The sequence below is a fragment of the Lissotriton vulgaris genome, chromosome 9 (assembly GCF_964263255.1).
Source record: "Lissotriton vulgaris chromosome 9, aLisVul1.2, whole genome shotgun sequence".
Classification (NCBI taxonomy): Eukaryota; Metazoa; Chordata; class Amphibia; order Caudata; family Salamandridae; genus Lissotriton; species Lissotriton vulgaris.
This window is the reverse complement of record NC_141697.1, coordinates 962,548,169-962,568,756: the sequence shown is the minus strand read 5'-3', so window position 1 is coordinate 962,568,756 and position 20,588 is coordinate 962,548,169. Positions and strand designations below refer to the sequence as shown.

Genomic DNA, 20,588 nt, shown 5'->3' with positions numbered 1-20,588 from the left:
CTGTTATTTTCTTCCTAGTGGCGGATCTCCACATCTCCGCTTTCTCTGTCTCGCTTAGCTCCCTCCCTGCTATCTCCCCCCAGAAATTTGTGATCTTATCGTTGAGTTTGGATTTCTTGGGCCGGAGGGCTTTGTATAGGTGTGCTACTTTATGTCCTAGTGTGTTGAGACTGGCTGCGAGTTGCATGAGCGGGGGTGTGCGATTAGTGAGGTTTGCCTTCTTTATGGCTACTTTGATTTTCAGGAAGTTGTAGAGTTCTATGCTTTGTAGGTTGTGTGTTTCCTTGATGGTGTCGAAAGTTGTGTATGTTCCCTGTTTCTGAAGGTCTAGGGCCGTAGAGATGCCATGTCTATACCATTCGTGCATGTGTAGGACCGTATTTCTGTCTTTCACTGTTGGGTTATGCCATATAGATTCAAGTTGACTGCCTCTTATGCTTGATGTCAATATTTTGTCGACGCTCCTGAGAGCTGTTATCGTGTTCTTCAGGACCGGGTTTTCTTTGACGGCTGGGTGTCTTGTGGCTGTTAGGAGGGTGATGGGGTTCATGCCCTTTAATAGTCCACGCTCTAGCGTCAGCCAAGCTGGGGTATATTCCTTTCTTGGGTCTAACCAGTGTAGTCCCTGTCTGGCTGCGCATGCTACCTGGAATCTTTTGAAGTTTGTTATGTTTAGACCGCCCTGATCTTTTGTGAGTCTGAGCTTGTGTAGGCTTTTTCTGGGGTTTTTCCCTTTCCACAGGAAGTTGTTAAGTATCTTGTCTAGTTTCTTGTGGAAGTCTTCTGTGTTCGTTAATGGCAGCATGGCTAACATGTAGTTGACCACAGGTGTTAGCATCATTTTTATCGCTTCTATCCTTCCCCACCATGTGGTGAATTTGGGCGACCACCCACCCACTTTCTCTTTAATTTTCGTGATTGTTGCCTTTTTGTTGTGCTCCACTGTCGTTTTAAGGTCTCTGTCGAAAAGGATACCTAAGTATTTTATGGGTTTGTGTTGCCATGTTAATCCAGAGATTCCTAGTACCTCTCTTGTTGTGTGGATATTTAGGGGTTTGCATTCTGATTTATCTTTGTTGAGCTTGTACCCCGAGACTTGCGCGTATTTGTCAATAGTGTCAGTTAATGCTCTAATGGATCTTTCGGGGTCCTCTGTGACTATTAGGACGTCGTCCGCATACGCCGCCAGCTTGAAAGTTTCTTCCCCTATTGGTATTCCTACTATTTCCTCATTTGTTCTGATCAGCGTGAGGAGTGGTTCAATGGCTAATAGGAATAGGGCTGGTGATAGTGGGCAGCCTTGTCTCGTACCTCTGCCTAGGTCGAATGTGTTCGATGTGCCTCCATTGACCACCACCCTGGCTTGGGGGTTTCTGTATAGGGCCATCACCATCTTCCTGTAGTTCGGTCCTAAACCGAATTTCGCCATGCATTGTTCTAGGAAGGGCCAGGAGACCCTGTCAAAAGCTTTCTCCGCATCTAGGGCTATCATGACTGCGGCATCGTTGCTCCTGGAGGAGTGGTTGATTATGTGGCATAGTAGTCTCGTGTTATCGTGGGACATGCGGTTTTTGAGGTAGCCAACTTGAGAGTTGTGTATGAGTTTGGGTAGGTATGCATTGAGTCTGTTGGCCAGTACTTTAGCGTATATCTTGCAGTCTACATTAATGAGGGAAATTGGTCTGAAGTTCTTAGCCACGGTTGTATCCTTCCCCTCCTTTGGTATGACGATTATGTTTGCCTCAGCCATCGACGGTGTCACGTGACCTGTCTGGACGCACTCTGTAAATACCTGCTTCATTGTGGGTTTGAGGATGTGCATGTAGTTTTTGTAGAAGCCAGCTGTGAAGCCATCTGGACCTGGCGCTTTATTATCCTTGAGGCTTGTCGTGGCTTTGGCTATCTCATCCCCCGTTATGTCTAGCTCTAGGATGTCTCGCTCGCAGGCTGATAGTGTAGGGGTGGTTATACCTGCTAGCAGCTCCTTGCCTCCATCCTCTTTTAATGTTTCATCCTTGGTGTACAGTCCCTCGTAGAAATCTCTAAAGACCTCTAGTATATCTCTGTTTGCTGTCATGGACTTGCCCTGTCTGTCTTTGATGGCTCCTATCGTGTGTTGCCGCTGTTTCCCTCTTAAGTAGGATGCTAAGTTCTTGCCAGCCTCGTTTGCAGTGCAGAGGTTAATAGATTTATATTTGTTAATCCAGGTCCCTGCTCGCTCACTCAATATCCTATTGAGTTCGTACTTAGTTTTGGTTAGCTTAGTGAGGGTGTTCTTGTCTTCCATTCTGGCTTTGTGGCTGTTCTCTAGTTTTTTAATTTCGCTTTCCAGGTCTTCGATTTTTTTTGTTCCTTCCTCTTTTTATCCTGCCTTTAATTGTCATAACTACTCCCCTTATGGTGGCTTTTAGTGCGTCCCATAGTACCTCTCTGTTTGTCTCTGGTGTGTCGTTTATTAACAGGTATTAGTTTATCGCCTTCTCTATCTCGGCTTTCGCCGAGGCGTGATGGAGTAAGCTGTCGTCGAAACGCCATCTGCGGGTTGGCTTTTCGTTATGCCTGCCCGCCAAGGTTAGGCTTACATGCGAGTGGTCTGATACTGATCTGGGTCCTATTTCTGTGTGGTCTATGAGGTGGGTGTGTGTGTCTGACATGAGGATGTAATCTATTCTGCTGTATGAGTTGTGTGGGTTGGAGTAAAATGTGTACTCTCTGGCATCAGGGTTGCTTAGGCGCCATGGATCTCTCAGTCAGAGTTTGGCGCAGAGATTCTTCAGGATGTTGGGGTTGTTCCCGGTTTTGCATGACCTGCTTGGGTGTTTGTCGATCGCTGAGTCTAGGACCTGGTTCATGTCCCCGGCGACTATCAGCAGCTCTTCTGGTGGTAGTGTGTGCAGCTGTGAACCCACCCCCTCCCAGAAAGCTTTATCCTCGGTGTTGGGTCCGTATATGTTGCGACATGAAATGTTTCTTCCGCCTTCCTAAGAGTGGTCACCAGTGTCCTTCCTTGGTTATCAGCTTGTGAGCCTACCACTGCTAGCTTGGATTTATTGGTGATAATTGTTACTACCCCATTCTTCTTGTTATTTGCCGGGGATCCCACCACCTCGCTTATCCAGTTTGCACCTATGCGCCCGATGTCAGCTGCTTCTAATCTAGTTTCTTGGAGCACGTATATGTCGCCCTTGAGTTTCTTCAGGTGCTCGAGTATCTTCCTCCTTTTGACTATCTAGCAGGACATAATCATGGATTCATTCAACGTCCTGTTTTTCACTTGCGATCATTCTGTGTGTGATCGAAAAGATGGTGACTTCCTGCTTTTGGACAATCCCGGGGAAGTTCTTTGTAAATGGCTGATCGAAAATGTAGATGAAGCTGGTCGGCCAATCACCGAAGAGAGAGATTTTAAAGCTATGATTCTGTCCCAATCATCTGGTAAGCACAATAAGTAAACCTTTATAATAAGTTTGCAACTGCAGGATAACGGTACAAATTACCAACCTGTTTCAGTAAAAACCTACATTTGTGATTAATTAATCCAATAATGGACAGTAAAAATGAACATGCATGTCCCCACATATGCATTGGATTGCTCTCCAGAGACAAATGTAGCACTTATGAAAAGGACTGAAACGTTTAGCTTGTGGCACTACTATGAGGCAGCCATGTTTGGATAAACTATTTAATTTAGGCAACTTTTTTCAGGAGGTTCAAGTTCAGGCTTACAATGTGTACTGTCTATTAAGGAAAACTTACTTACTTGGTTATGGATAGATTGTACATTTGTCCTTTATTATCAATACCTCTTTATTTATATATTATGGCTAGAGCGTGAAGATATATTGCAAGTGGTCAATGTGTTCTTTTATGTTTTGAAGTTTATATGTAAATATTTTTTTTTCTCTTGCTTTTATTTAGTGAAGAAACAGTGTCTTATGATTCAGGATATTTTTCAAGAGATAATTGCAAGCTATTCTGGCACAAAAGAGGGTCTAAAACAGGTGTTACTTCAAAGGGCACTGGAGAAAAAGCAGATGTTAATGGACTGTGGCAATCAGGGAAGCGCTGGTAGACTTAAGAGGGTGTTACGCGAACTACAAGAGGAAGAAATTGCAGAGAAAGATGCAAGGACAAAAAAGCCAAGCAGAGTGGACTGGATGATATAAGAGTTGGTAACAAATCTCATGCTGAAAGCACAACTTCTCAGCCTGGTGATGCAAGTTCTCGGATGAATTTGCTGAAACTTGAAAACCTGGCCCTTTTAGCAGGGATGGTTAGTGTCCTTCATCAAAAATCCACAACTAAAAATGACGCATCAGACCGTGAAAATGAACTTGTCTTGGAGTCCCCGCTTAAATCCAAATATCGAGGACAAATACAAGCCTCCCTTTCACCAAGTCATCCTAGAGTAATCAACACTCATTCTGAAAATATAATGGGGCCTTTCTGATGTAATCAATAGCCTTCCTGAAGCTGTCATATTATCATACAGGAATAATCCACACTCATCCAGAAATTGTCATGGGATCATTCCAGATTAATCCACTGCCATCCTGGAGCGGTTATAGGATCATCCTGGAATAATTGACAGTCATCCTTAAATGAGCTAGAACCCATCCTGGAGTAATTCTCCCTCATCCTGAAGTTGTCAATTAGCATTCGTGGAGTTGTAAAAGGTAATCACTCCCTGCCAGTAGAAGAGAACACCAGCCTACTGTAGTTTTTGTGATGAGTCTAGGTTCGTCATCACATTTACATTTTTTGTCCTACAGGCATACTTCAGGATGGCTTGGGATGACTTCCCCAGATAATTGCAGGAATAGCCTGACTGTAATCATCAGATGAGTCCAGAATGACTCCAGGATGATCTTCCTTTTTGACATGGGCGCTTTGCAGCAGTGAAAGACAGTGTAACTGAGTGCTGCGATGGCAGCCTCTTCTGTTATTATGTAACACAGCACCAGACACTACGTAAACAATCTGGGACCAGACAGACAGGGCTTGGTAAACATATCAACATGCAACAGAAATTTGCAACCTACACATTACATGCAATTCTCAGCAACACATGCATAACCTTCTGACTATGTTGTTATTCAAACATATGACAAGAGGTTACTTAAGATCTCACACAAGTGTCTTAAATACTGGTTTTATCTTACTAGTATCATATATTAATTTCTGTAGCAAGTTGTTAGAACCGGCTGTCTCTAGTTGGCAGAGGTATACACTTCTGACAAATAGGGACACACCTTTTCTAGTCAGGGCAAGGGGATCACACCCTTCGATAACCCCTGCTCACCCCCTTGGTAGCTTGGCAGAGCAGACAGGCTTATCTCAGAGGCTGTGTGTTAAGCATTTATGACCACATACAGTAATAAAGTGAATACACTACAAATGGACACGACACCGTAGTATTATAAAAATAAGTATTTTTATATAAGGCTTAGCACAAGACCAAATAACGACAAAAATGTACACAATCTTAATAAATACTCTGGGAAGGGAAAAAGGATAGTTCAAAGGTAGTTTCTTCTGTAGCACAAAAGTCTTTAGTATCAAGCAAATCTTCTTCTTGGCAATACAGTTCTTAGCAACAGGGTAACCCACACGGGGGCTACACGACGTCGAGGCAAAGTTAATCCAAAGGTTCGGTGTCGACTGCGAGGAGCGCTACGTCGAGCCCGGAGTCACACGGACTCCCAACAACACAGTACCTTTGGAAAATGAAGCACACGATGATCAGCGGCGTCGAGCAATCCGGCGTCACGTCTCCGGTGTCGATCAGGCCTCAGCAGGCGTCGTTGTCGATGATGCGTTTGCACAGAGTGAGCAGCGCTCACGGCGTCGAGAGGGCACACAGTTGATGCGATCAGCAGCGGTGAAGACACGAGGTCCTCTGGAGCTAGAGCCGTACTCACACTCACTGGCGTTGCTGCTGGCGTCGGTCGGGCCCGGCGGCCGGTCGTCGAGGAAGCGGGACACTGGGGCCGTTACCCACTATGTCGAGCTGGATTCGGCGACGTCCGTCGGCGTTGAGATTGCTGGTTCTTTCAGAGGTGCCGGATTCACAGTTCCAGCAAGTAACACTTTAGCAGATGAAGTCTTTTAGCCCTGTGACTTCAGCAGGAGACTGGCACTCTTCCAGTCCTTGGAGATTTTCTTAGCAAGCGTGAGAGTACACACAAAGTTCCTCTCTCCTGGTTCCTTGGCAAAAATAAAGAAGCACTGCAGGATTCCCCCCAGCAAACAGCACACTGGCAGAAGGGGTAGGCAAGTCCTTAGATCAGCATGCCTCTTGTCCTTGGTTACAGGGTTCCTTGTCAGAAGTGATCTGATTTCTTAGTTCAGGGGTCCTTCTCTTATACCCCTTTCCGGCTTTGATCCCTCTGTCCATGTTGGGGACTTTCCCAACATCCTGGGTCTGTTGTGGGTGGAGCCAGGCAGAAGCACCTGGCGTATTCACTGAGCAGGGCTGGGTCCTCAGACGCCCAGCAGGAGGTGGAGCCAGCATTGACACTGGCAGGAGCAGAGCTATCGGCCTCCTGGCAGGAGGTGGGGCTAGGATCGTCCATGGCAGGCACAGAGCCATCAGCCGCTTGGCAGGAGGTGGAGCCAGCATTGTATCAGGCAGGGCAGGCTATCAACAACTACTCTCCCCCTACTCTCAACGCAAATGTCCCACTCATCCCACACTGACTCATCCAGACCTGTGGAGCCACCCAGCTCCTGTCACACACACGCAAGGCCAGCAGAAACCAGATATGGTTAGACAAGAAAATAGACACTTTCTAAAAGTGCTATTTTCGAACCCAGAGTCCAAAAACCATCCACACCGGCGGATGCGTAATTAAACCCAGAGTTCAGGGATACCAAACTCGACATTGCACCATGCGCCCCGAGCCAGCTAGGATCATAGCATTAATAATCCCGGCGGGCCATTCTAACTAATGGAGAGCAGGCTACCTCGCAATAGTGAAGAACGAAGATGGCTGTAATTCACTATTAGGACATGCCAACTTGGTCAGGCGTGTCCTACCTTAAACTTACAACGCACCCTGCCCGCGGGCCTACTATAGGGGTGACCTGGTCGGAAGAGGTCGCTCCCCCACCCTCGCAAGGCGCTCAGACTCGCTGTTCCTCGACGCTCTGACTGTGTGGTATCGTAGCGCTTTACAAGCACCTCGACGCTCTGACTGTGTGGTATCGTAGCGCTTTACAAGCACACCCCAGCGCGACCTTTTGCTCCGCTTCACTGCCGCTGCCTGCTTTGCACATTGTACTTGCTGATTGAACTGTATGCACTGTGCGCTCTGAATTGTTTGGGCTGTTCCGCCAAGCCTGCGCTTTGCCTACAGATTGCGCTTCACTTTGTGCCCGATTGTGCCGTATAATCATCCCCAGGCTACTTTCGATTTCCCCGTAGTTGCAGCCATTTTGTTGTTTGTTGTTTCCCTGACCGTAGCTCCACCCCGCGCCCGCCTCCCAGCTGACCCTGCCTCCCGCAGATAGTCGTAGTACTACATCACCTTCCTTGCGCCGTGACTCTCCTGACCTGGTCGGAAGAGGTCGCTCCCCCACCCTCGCAAGGCGCTCAGACTCGCTGTTCCTCGACGCTCTGACTGTGTGGTATCGTAGCGCTTTACAAGCACCTCGACGCTCTGACTGTGTGGTATCGTAGCGCTTTACAAGCACACCCCAGCGCGACCTTTTGCTCCGCTTCACTGCCGCTGCCTGCTTTGCACATTGTACTTGCTGATTGAACTGTATGCACTGTGCGCTCTGAATTGTTTGGGCTGTTCCGCCAAGCCTGCGCTTTGCCTACAGATTGCGCTTCACTTTGTGCCCGATTGTGCCGTATAATCATCCCCAGGCTACTTTCGATTTCCCCGTAGTTGCAGCCATTTTGTTGTTTGTTGTTTCCCTGACCGTAGCTCCACCCCGCGCCCGCCTCCCAGCTGACCCTGCCTCGCCCCGCCCCCTCCACCACCCATATATGACAGTAGTTCCACAGCGACCGCGCCCAATCCGCGCCGAAGGTGCGCCAAAGGTAAGCCCGTCTACGCCCGTCCGCGCCTGGTCCGCGCCCAGCGCCAGACCCCCTATCCCTACCCCCCGCTATCGTCCATAAGAAAACAATCCGCATCTCAACCAGCTCTGATGCCAACCTCGCCAACTCCGAACACCTTCACTTCCAGATCCACATCGACCCCAAGACCACACTCAGAGGCACCCTCCTCTACAGACCACCAGGACCACGCGCAAAATTCAGTGAAGACATCACGGACTTCATCACCCCACACGCGCTCCCCTCCAAAGACTACATCCTTCTGGGAGACCTCAACTTCCACCTTGAAAAGATCAACGACCGCAACACCGCCACCCTCTTGGACAACCTCGCCAACCTCGGACTTAAACAACTGGTCACTTCCCCCACCCACATCGCAGGTCACACTCTCGACCCCATCTTCACCTCCAGCAACCATGTCTCCTTCAGCCACACTACGGATCTCCTCTGGACTGACCACAGCTGCGTTCACTTCACCTACAACAAGCCGAAACCCATCATCCACCTCCAACCAACTCTACAAAGAAACTGGAACAAAATCACCACAGATCAGATCTCCACATCGCTCCTTCTAACCTCCCCAGCCCTCTCTTCTAACGCCATCGAAGCCGCCTCCAACCTCACCCTTTGGTTATCCAACACCTTAGCACCACTGAAAAAACGTCAACACAAACTTGGCATCAAGAAGGCCTCATGGTTCAACGACGACCTCAAGAAGTCCAAAAAACTGTGCCGCTCCCTTGAAAAGGCCTGGAAAAAAGACCCATCCACCAGCAACAAGGACGCCTTCAAAAGCGCCATCCGTACTCACCACCAACTGATCCGAAAAGCCAAGAAAACAGCATTCAAAGATCGACTTGACAACAACGCCCACAACAGCAAGGAACTTTTCAACATCGTCAAGGAATTTTCCAACCCCTCGGCCAACTCCAACGACATCACCCCCTCTCAAACCCTCTGCGATTCCCTAGCCTCTTTTTTCCACAACAAGATTGCTGACATCCACAACAGCTTTGACAACCAACCCGGAAGCCAACCCATTCTACCATCAGCTGACCATCTTCCCCCATTAACACCCTTAACGCCTGGAACCCAATCTCCACTGAGGACACCATCCGCCTGATGAATTCCATCCACTCTGGATCCCCCACAGACCCATGCCCTCACCACATCTTCAACAAAGCAGACTCAGTCATAGCTCCGCACCTCCGAGACGTCATCAACTGCTCCTTCAACTCCGCTACCTTCCCAGAAGACTGGAAACACGCTGAACTCACCGCCCTTCTGAAAAAACCAACAGCAGACCCCACCGAACTCAAAAACTACCGCCCCATCTCGCTTCTTCCATTCCCGGCCAAAGTCATCGAGAAAGCTGTCAACAACCAGCTCGCCGCCTTCCTCGAAGCCAACAAATCACTCGACCCCTCACAATCTGGCTTCCGAGCCAAACACAGCACTGAGACCGCCCTCATCGCAGCAACAGACGACATTCGAACTCTACTGGACAATGGAGACACAGTCGCCCTCATCCTCCTCGACCTCTCTGCAGCCTTCGACACAGTCTGCCACAACACCCTTTTACAACGCCTCAGAAACATCGGAATCCAAGGAAAGGCACTGGAATGGATCACCTCGTTCCTCACCGGAAGAACCCAGAGAGTCCGCCTCCCACCATTCAAGTCCGAGGCCTCTGAAATCATCTGCGGCGTACCACAAGGATCCTCACTCAGTCCCACCCTCTTCAACGTATACATGAGCCCCCTCGCGGCCATAGCCCGCCAACACAACCTCAACATCATCTCTTACGCGGATGACACTCAACTGATCCTATCTCTCACCAAGGACCCCAGCACCGCCAAAACTAACCTACACGAAGGAATGAAAGAAGTCGCCGAATGGATGAAACAAAGCCGTCTGAAACTGAACTCAGACAAAACAGAAGTCCTCATCTTAGGTAAATCCCCCTCTGCATGGGACGACTCCTGGTGGCCGGAAGCCCTCGGAAATGCACCCATCCCGACAGACCACGCACGGAACCTTGGCGTCATCCTGGATTCTTCACTCTCAATGAACAGACAAGTCCGCGCCGTATCCTCTTCCTGCTTTAATATTCTTCGCATGCTCAGAAAAACATTTCGCTGGATCCCCTCCGAAACAAGGAAAACAGTCACCCACGCTCTAGTCACGAGCCGACTGGACTACGGAAACACCCTCTACGCAGGTACCACCGCTAAACTCCAGAAGAAACTACAACGAATCCAAAACGCCTCAGCCAGGCTCATATTAGACATCCCACGCAACGAACACATCTCTGGTCACCTTAAAGACCTCCACTGGCTACCCGTCAATAAGAGGATTACTTTCCGACTGCTTACCCACGCACACAAATCACTCTACGACATCGAACCAGATTGCCTCAACTCTCGACTGTCCTTCTACACCCCCTCCCGCCAACTTCGCTCTTCCAGCCAAGCCTTCGCCACTGTACCTCGCATCAACAATACCACCATGGGAGGCAGATCCTTCTCATACCTGGCTGCCAAAACATGGAACTCACTCCCCGCTTACCTTCGCCTCACCCAGAATCACCTAGCGTTCAGAAAGCAGCTTAAAACGTGGATATTTGACAAATAATCCTCCTCCCCTTCCTAAGCGCCTTGAAACCCTCCGGGTATGTAGTGCGCTATATAAATGTTATGACTTGACTTGACTTGACTAACATGAAGTCAAGGGAAGGTTTGAGGGGCTGGCAAGTAGGTATACCTGCGCAGCCGGCGTGACAGCACTGGGCTGCACGTGGGTCTCGCAACGACCGACCCATAGACATTCTTTTTCGAGGCCGCTCCTGTGGGTGGCACAACACGTGCTGCAAGCCCACGAGCGGCATTTGTACTTACAAGCCCCGGCACTCCTGGTGCACTAGACTGGGGACTGACAGTAAACCAAATAAGCCAAACATGGATACACTAGATACAACAATTTAACATAGGGAGCACTTGCGCTGTGGCACTGATCAGCAGTGACACCGCGCCCAAAGCATATACCAGCAAAACATCGTAAAACAGTGGAGGCAAACAGAAAAAATGGAGGAGAGACTCAAGCCAATGATGTCAGGTCTAACACAAGTGTATTCAACCACTAAGCACGCCTAAAAGGCAGTCTATTTGTAACCAATTAAAAAAGACAGAGTAGTTTTATTGTCACTATTCCAACTAGTCATTTCTTTGGAATTACGGTTTGTGACAAATAATACATAATCATACATGCCAATAGACCCGTTCCAGGCGGGAGACTACCGATTTTTCAAGCCAAAAATTGCTTTATTTGAGCTGTCTCCGCCTAAAATTGCATTTTTTACAATAGAAGTTTATGTTTATTAAAACTTTCATAGCGCGCTCTATTACCACGGGGTATCCTGGCGCGATGAGTAATTAGACAACAGGAGTGCTAGATCAAAACCTAAATGAGCTGTTAAAGGGGGGCATTAAACAGATGAGTTTTGAGTTCCTTCTTAAAAACAGTGATGGTCGGCAAGGCTCTAAGGAACAGGGGGAGAGCATTCCAAGCAGAAGCTGCCTTAACTGAAATAGATTGGCCTCCCAGACGGGCATATTTGTATTTGGGAGTGGCCAGTAGGCATTGATTGGCCGATCGTAGGGCACGGTTAGGAGTATAGAATGAAAACCGTTTCTGCAAATACGTCGGTCCCTGGCCATGGACTGCTCTAAATGCCAACACAAGAATTTTAAACAAAATTCGATGTGGTACAGGTAGCCAGTGCAGACTTCGTAGGTGACTCCGCACGCTCGACCTCCTAGGGAGAGAGAAAAGCAAACGTACTGCAGCGTTTTGTATCACCTGTAGGCGATGAACCATATACGCAGGTAGGCCACTAAATAAGGCATTAGCATAGTCGAGCCGAGATAATATCAGGGCTCGAAGAACAGACCCCTTGGCTACCCTGGGCAGAAGAGGGAAAATTTTCCTCAAGGCTCGCAAGGTGCCAAAGCAGGTGCCGGTCAGTTTTTTAATGTGATCCGCAAACTTCAGATCCTGACCGAACCAGACCCCCAAGTTCTTAGCTGGACCTCCCGTCACACTGGGACAGGGCAGGTCCGGGGGCCAAATGTGATCCTTGAAGTTGTCAGGAAAAGAGCCGAAGAATAAAACCTCGGACTTGTCTTCGTTGCACTTAAGTTGAACTTGTGCAAGCCACCTGAATACTTCCGACAAACAATGCCGGACTGCTAATGGATCAGACACACCCATAGGCCAGGTGAATAACAGCTGTGTGTCGTCTGCGTAAGCTGTTATCTTGGCTCCCAGCTGTTCCGCCAGATATAGTAAAGGGGTCATATAAACGTTAAACAATAAAGGGCTTAACGTAGAACCCTGCGGAACTCCAGTTGACAGTCTCTTCGGGGCCGAAGAGTAGGGGGGCATCCAGACCTGCTGAGTTCTGTCGCTCAAAAACGATGACAGCCAGTCAAGGGCCAGCCCTGAGATGCCGACGGCTCGCAGTCTAGCAATAAGCAAGGCATATGGCACCGTATCGAAGGCGGCAGAGAGGTCCAATAAAATCAGGACCGCTCTGCCACCCCCGTCCAAGCACACTCTAACTGCCTCCGAGACCTCGACTAGTGCTGTCTCGGTACTATAAGCCGCTCTGAACCCTGACTGGGCCGGGTGTGGGGGGTGGGAGGACTCAATGAAGCCATCCAGCTGTTTGAAAGCCACCTTCTTGCACACCTTCGCCAGAGCTGGCAACAGTGAGATGGGCCGATAGCTCGATGGCATTGCTGGGTCTAGACCAGCCTTTTTTAACAAAGGGAGCAGCTTTGCCTCCGTCCAACTTCTCGGAATCGAGGCCTTGGAAAGGGAGAGGTTAATAATATGCGTCACCTCTTGATTAATAGTATCCACTATCCCTCCCAGCACCCTGGCTGGGCAGGGGTCTGCAGGAGATCCGGACTTTAACGCTGCCAGGATTTGCCGTATGTCCGATTCCGAAGCCGGGAGGAAGGCAACAAACTGATCCTTTGGACATTGTCTATCCAATACTAAAAGGGCAGGTGGGGTCATAGAGGACTTTTGAGCCACTTCTAAATCCAATTGAATTTTTGCAATTTTGTCAGTAAAATAACAAGACAGTTCTTCACACCATTCAGCGGAAGAAGGGAGCCGGGGTTGGGCAGCACATGGAGATAGAAAATTTTGGACAATTGAGAAGATCTCTTTACTGTTGTTTTCTGCCTTCTCTATTCTGTCCGAATAGTACCTGCTTTTAGCTGTCTTAATCGCAGCGTAATAGTCCTTTTGGGCTGCACGTAGAGATTTCTTGTCGGCTGGTAGGTAAGCTTGTCTCCAGGCTCGCTCTAGTTTCTTACAGACCAGCTTCTGTTCGCGCAGAGTATGCGTGAACCATGGTTGAGAGGGTCTTGAGCGCATCCGACGAACACCCCCGCGTTAGTGGAGGTAGCGACACCATTCACTAGCCAAAGATTGAATGCGACAACAGTCGCTTCCAGCTCCATCTTTGGAGCCGGGCGGGTATCGGAAAGGGACTCAGATAGGGACATCAAATTAATCCGTGGGCGATGTACCAAAGAAGGAATTTTCCTCATATCCTCATCTAACTGCCAAGCAATGGGGAATTTTCATTCTCCCGATTTTTTTCATTTTAAATCTCCCACATCCCTGTCCTAAAATGTTGGCATGTATGCATAATATATGTATTTCGCTGTGCAGCTTCTAGTGACCTCTCCCCTCTTGACCCCGCCTCCTTTCAGCCGAAACACCCGAGGGAGAAAAGGTTTTTAATTTCCAACTTCGTTCTGCAGCAAGAAGCTGCAGCACTGATACCTCTCAAGTCTGCCACGCAGTCAGTTAGGTAAAGCTCACGTGAACTCTTCGATGGCCCTAAACTGCGGGAAACTAGCGGGAGCGAGCAGAGTTTGAACATACTGAATGAGGACTCGGGGCATTATTTTTTATGTATAAGTAAGGCACATCGGTCACACGTGAAATCTCTTCAGTTCCCTTTACATGCCTTGTTTAGCATTGCTTTACCTTGTTGAGATCTCTCAATCCACCAACAAATATCCAATATAAGCTCTGGGCAACGAATTTCCGGTCCTTTAAGAACGTATTCCTGCTGCTCTTCAATGACATCTTCTAGTTTGAAGATGGCCGACACTTTACAACATTAGAAATAAAAAACGGACACTAACACACATGGTTAGACGACGGATGGCCGTCTTTCCTTTCCTGTATTTCCAAGCACACAATTGGAAAGAAAATATTCTAGTAATTTGAACATTTGTTTCCAGGACGTTTGTAGTTTATCCGGAGCAGGCATGTAGAATAAGGATGCGTGAGGCGAAAACGCATTGACTGTACAACAACAGAAATCTGGATTAACCATACTGTCGTTGTCAAAGATTTTTTAATCATTAAAATGTAATTTATGTACAAATCACGAAGCCGTGCGTTCTGAATCTAAATGAGCCACTTGGAAAGGATGGAGGATGAGTGCCTGCGTTTCTATTCAAAATCTTTAGGTGGCAGTATTGCCATAAAGAAGCAAGAACATTTATAATAATTCCAGATTTATTGCAACATTTTTTCTGAGGCACAACATTTTGGTTCCCTGGTATTGTTTATGTTTAGTGAAAGATCTATTTCACCTGCGTTTTTGTCACACAGGCTCATTTAGTTTGCTCACTGTGAAAGCCGCACAATTTAACAGTTGTGCTTTTACAAATGACTGTTAATCAAACTCTTTAGAAATGTAACACTGCGTACGTACCTTCTTTAAAAAGTTTATGCATCAAATCCCTAATGAGAGAGATTATTTATGGCTACCTGCTGTGCTAGGACCCAAAGAAAAGGTCTTGAAATCTACTACCATTATTCTAATATCTGCAAACATTGTGAGCAACCGTGTCAAACCGGATGACTTTAGAAGCAATCCCAGTCATTGGATGATCATCCAAATACATTAGAAGTCATTCTCTTGTCATCCGACATCATCAAGCTCTTGAAGTCATCAGCAAGGTTTAGAAACTTGCCCTGACAATTTGCGGATGACTTGAAAATGAGTACCTGATGCCTTCACAAGATTAGTTTGTTTGTGATGTTTTGGTGGTCATTGAAAATGAGTACAGATTACTTCACAGGCACTATATGCATTCAACAGAAGGACAGGGTTTATGATGGTTTGGGGAAGATTTGTTAATTACTGATTGTAGAGGATATATCCACCCTTTTGATTTCATTTTTGTTAGGAAAGTTTAAGCCATTATGTGATTTGTAATTTAAGAATTACCTGATTACTGCACAATAAACACCATTTAAAATGTAACATGTATCTTTTTATTATATGCAAATAAGCACCCAGAGTGTCATTTAACAGTGTTTAAGGTAACCCACAGTTAATATTTTTACATGCTTTTTTTACTTGTAAATATTTGTAAATAATTAAAAATAATTAAAAAAAAGATACATTTTAAATGCTGGCAATGACCCTGGACGCATGTAAGGCTGCATCACATTACCCATAGCGATGCTTGAGGTGCCAAGGTTCTCCACCAAAACATCTGTTCCCTTGAGGAACTGCCCATTAAATGCATGGTCACAGAACTGTAGGGTAAATAGAAATAAGAAATGCCATAAAGACCAGCTTTAATCAGCGTTTCGGTCAAGCAAATGAGACAGTGAGAATCATTTACATTGCTTCTTGACAGGAATTATTTGCATTAACCCTATGCGAGGAAACAAAAAAGATTTAAAAACAGGTCCCCTTTAACCTTTTGCACAACATCAAAATTGGTCAGCTGCTGAAAGCTGGTGGACGAGAACGCTGTTTTGTTTTGTGTTTAATAAATAACTTTTCCCCTTTTCACAATGTTGTGAAGTTCAGATGAATGCACGTGATCCTGGTTCCAAGCTTTGTATTCTGGGTCCCCAGGTGCTTTGCACCCCTTTAATGCCTGCTGTGCTGCATGAATATGGAAGGCAGCGTTGCAGGCAGTGTTGCAGGCGACGCCTTAAAACAATTAACTTTTTTTCAAGGTGTTCTGCTACAGGCGAGGGAAACATGAGCATGCGCAGGCTGTAACTAATGTGTACGGTAACTAAAATTTCTTTACCAACTTGAGTTTTGGAATATTTTTTACATTAAGGAAAGGTTTAGAGACAGACCAGAAAAATACAGAACCTTTCCAGCAAATATGTGTTGCTTGGCTTAGCTGCAGCAAATGACCAACAACATAAGAGTTTGTTTTGTTAGACAAATGCATTGTGCTTCAACACCTTGCCTACAAACCTGGAAAAAATTCTCCCTCACAACCCATTTATTTTAAGGATCTATATTCAAGATTCCCTCTAGGGCACACAATTTACCAAGAAGAAAAACCAATTCTTTCTTTCTACTTTGTTATTTCATTTTATTTAGTTCTTCCTTATAGTATTCATTCTATTCTATTCTATTCTGGGTTTGGTGAAGCGCAACAGCTACCCCATCACAGCAATGGGGCGTCCCGGCGCTGAGAGACAAACACACACCCTACCAGACGGGGAAGAGAGGGGGATTATAGAAATACTCTAGGGGCAGGGAAAAGGAGGGTCTTGATTGCCTTACGGAAGACAGAGAGGCATTCTATGGAACGGATGTGGAGAGGAAGATCGTTCCATAGCTTGGGACCAAGAACCTTGAAGGAGCGGCCTCCAGTACGACAGAGCTTTTTTCTGGGTACTTTCAGAAGAAGTTGGTTGGAGGAGCGTAGCTCACGGCTAGGGACATAGGGGCTGGCCAGGTTTTGTAGCAGAGGGGGATTTCCCTGTTTGACAATTTTAAAGATCGTAATGAGAGCTTTAAATTTAACTCTGTATTCCACGGGCAGCCAGTGGAGTTTGCGGATGGTGGCTCTGGCTGAGCATCTGCGGGGAAGACCGACCAGCGTTCTAGCCGCCGCATTCTGGATTCATAGTGATTCTTATAAACACTTTTTCTCTTTTTTTAGTCTTTTTAAAAAAAAAAAAACATTTTCTTTCATGGAACAGTTTTTCTTAAAAACCAGAGACAATTAGTTTACAATTTTTTTTCTGTATGACAATATTATTTACACAAACAATTTTTATCAATTAGCATCCATACCTGGGTAGAGAAACCATGCATACCACCTCATACATACATACTACATACACCCTATACATACAACACATTCCATCTACACGTTGCGGTTGTTTGTCTATAGATCTCGGTAAATTCACTACATTCCGTAGGATTCAGTGATAGGCTTGGTCAACGCGTTTCGGTGGAATAAGCGATGTTGGCAACCACCTTCTTCAGGACCCGTCAGATAAATGCATAGAGATCTCTAACCCAGGAAAATCTATAAAAGAAATATATATATATTTAACAATTCTTTTATGGTAGAGTGCCTCTGTAATTATAACAATGTGACATCCTATTGGACCAAAGTAAAGCACGTGTTTTGTGCTGTACATATCCATAGTCTCACTTGTGCTGCACCCAAGAAAGTTTACATCCCCCACATTCATTCCATTTCCATTTCTGTGCATCTATATACATTCTACCTTATCCATTGGCCCTTCTTACTTGGGTCAAGGGCGGATTGTATCAAATAATCACCTTTAACATATTCTAGGTTTTCCTGCTCTACGCAGACGCCCACACCTACTTGGGCAATCGCTCAGTAACTTATTGACATGGGTCTTTTATATATAGCTCCCTCTTCCTACATGCTTAATTTACATCATCTTTATATTAGGATAAAGTTTTGCTACCCACTTACTCTTGTCTGTGTCTGACAATTTTCTTGTCCCAACTTGGTATTCTGTTTCTAGTGTTCTTTTTCAACCTTTTTCATTTTCCTTTTCCTTTTCCTTACTTTCTAGCTGAAAGGAGATATATATTACCATTATTATAGATATTGTTGCCTTATTCTATTCGTATTTGTCCATTCAATCTACACTACTCTTCTTACCTCTATTCAGCGTGAATTGAGTATAAATTCGATGTGGTTTTTGTCTCTTTCGTAGATCACTCTGTATACATGGATAAGAAGCAAAAAAGAGAGCCTGATTAGCCCCTTCTCTCCCTTAGGCATTCACTGGTATCTGTTGAGATGCAAACTATAGAGCGGGGATACCTATCATCGGAGTTTCTCCCGTCACACTGATGTTCACCCAACCGTCTGTTGCTGAGTCTTGAATTTATTCTACTTTCTGTATTTTTCTTTTTCTTAGTTTATAAATCCAAACTTTCTCCGAAATGTTTAATGATTCCTAAAAGGACATATATATTTTCTGTTATTAGCAATGTGGCCTCTTCCTTTGGTCGACATGCTTTCAGCAAACCGATTCTGCTTTTACTGTCCACCCAATATTTAGTCTCGTCTTACATCCTTGTAATGAATCTGTTTTGTCTACTGCTTTTACAGGTAGAGCCCCCGACTATGGTAATATCCTACGCTCATTTCCTTTGTTAATTTACCCAACTCTGGAAAGGAAACAAGTTTTTCTAGAATTAGCCACCAATGTGTTTCAGTTTGCCCACTAGTCTAATCTCAGGGGTGTGGAATTTAATAAAATATCTACTTGTCCATGGGGCAGGTTATATCATAAATCTACTTGCCCTGTAACAAAATCCACTTGTCCCTTTTGTGCCATGTAATGCGGCGACAAATTACGGCAGCAATCTCATTATATAAGAGTTATGATATAACCTCCCTAATTATGCCAGGGCTTGTACCATAGTAGGGTTGCATACTAGCAATTCCCTTATGCTGCCACGTTTCTGCAGGTCTACATACTGGGCTAAAGGTATTGGTAAGAAATAGTTCAAGGGTTGAAATGCCCTTTTGAGTCTGTGCAAACCTACTAACATGCGTGTTGGGTTGCACCAACTCTTTTCTAATATTTTACCGTACTGAAAAAGGTTGGCAATTTACTCCTGACAGTCGCAGATGTAAAACTTCTTCCAGGGTTGGGAAAAAAGTGGTTAGAGGAAAAGTGAACTTGAAACATTAAGATTTTCACATGAAACAATCTACACATGCACATGTGCTCATGCTAAAATGCAGTTCACAAATAATTTCTAGGAGTACTATTTCTTGGCCTTCTGTAAATTCTTGTGAATTCATGGAAACTGTATATATGCACTTAATGCAAGGATATATACCATGGATGCACTTTTGAGACTTTCGTTAATAATTAAGCTTTTTATTAGGCCTGGCGTTAACCATGAACTATTGTGTTTAAAAAAATTCTGTCTCTCTCTCTCGCTCTCTTTTTCTCTCCGTCTGTCAGATGGCTTCACTGTCAGTCACAGTATTCTGCTCTTTGACAAGGAGCATATTGCTACAAAAAGTAGTTTTGTTCAGTTCCCGGAACTGCTGTGGCAATGTGTGCTTTTTGAGACCAAAAACAATTTTTGCTTTTGCCAATGCTTGTTAGAATGGTGAGGGCTCAGCAAGCTCCAACACGGATACGGTTTTACAAAAACCATGCCTGACCAAGTCACGCATTGAAAAAACCAAAAGGCTGACCACCAATTTCAGACCTACTGGCTTTGCCAATGCTTGTTTATTTTTGTTTCTGGTAATCGTATTTAAACTGGTTACACTGATTTTCCATTATGAATATTTTTTGGGAAATACAAGCATACATCAACATGTTGCTAAATGATGCTGCAAAGATATGGTACCTAAAATCTTACAGTACCAAAATGTTTTTTTTCCTACTTGCATTTTTTTTAAACATTTTATTTTGAAAGCAAAGAATCATCACTCTTGCTTTGAAGCCTCAGCAAATATTTGCATATAATCAGAGAGCATTCTGGGAGCATTATACATAGCCTCATATTACTAAACTTTGAAAACGTATATACACATTTATGCTGAAACCACAGTCATAGTGCAGGCCGAGCTTACAGTGTTTACTTTTAGTGCTCACCCATAATAATCAAGGCTTTGCATTAATGAACCCTAAATACAAGCTTGAACAGCATTTAACACACGGACACAAATATTACCTTAACTGCAGACAATGCCCTTTCCTGATCCATAAAGTGATACTGTAAACTGGCAGCCAAAGGGTTTGTGCTGTAGGGGGTTGGGCCTACTTGTCCCAAGGACAAAATACACTTGAAAACTTGTTGCCCTTGACCCCAAACAATATGTCCCGGGAGTCGGGCTATAGGAATTCCACATCCCTGTAATCTAGATACTTAATCCCCTTTAAATTAAAAATACCCTCAGCAAAATCCTAGCTTGTACTTACTTTTATCCATGCGATCGTCAGAGCCCGTGATACAGCATCCGTCCACACCATCAACTTACCGCTAACTGACATCAACTATTTAAACCATTGCTACAAGAGCCTAATCCACTCGTAATAGATTTACACCGAACACCTGTAACGAGATGCGGAAGATTCGAACTTAGTTCGCGATCACATGATAAGATTTGGCCAATCCCTTTTCCTTATATGAACA

General features: G+C 45.5%; 1 long non-coding RNA gene across 1 annotated transcript; it reads left to right on the top strand.

Moving 5' to 3' along the window:
* The first annotated feature begins 3,233 nt into the window (after window positions 1-3,233).
* LOC147692618 (uncharacterized) lies at window positions 3,234-15,431 on the top strand. Its single transcript, XR_015300055.1, has 4 exons — window positions 3,234-3,435; window positions 3,919-5,183; window positions 11,183-11,439; window positions 13,713-15,431. It is a non-coding gene; the product is annotated as an uncharacterized LOC147692618 (long non-coding RNA).
* Window positions 15,432-20,588: the final 5,157 nt, after the last annotated feature.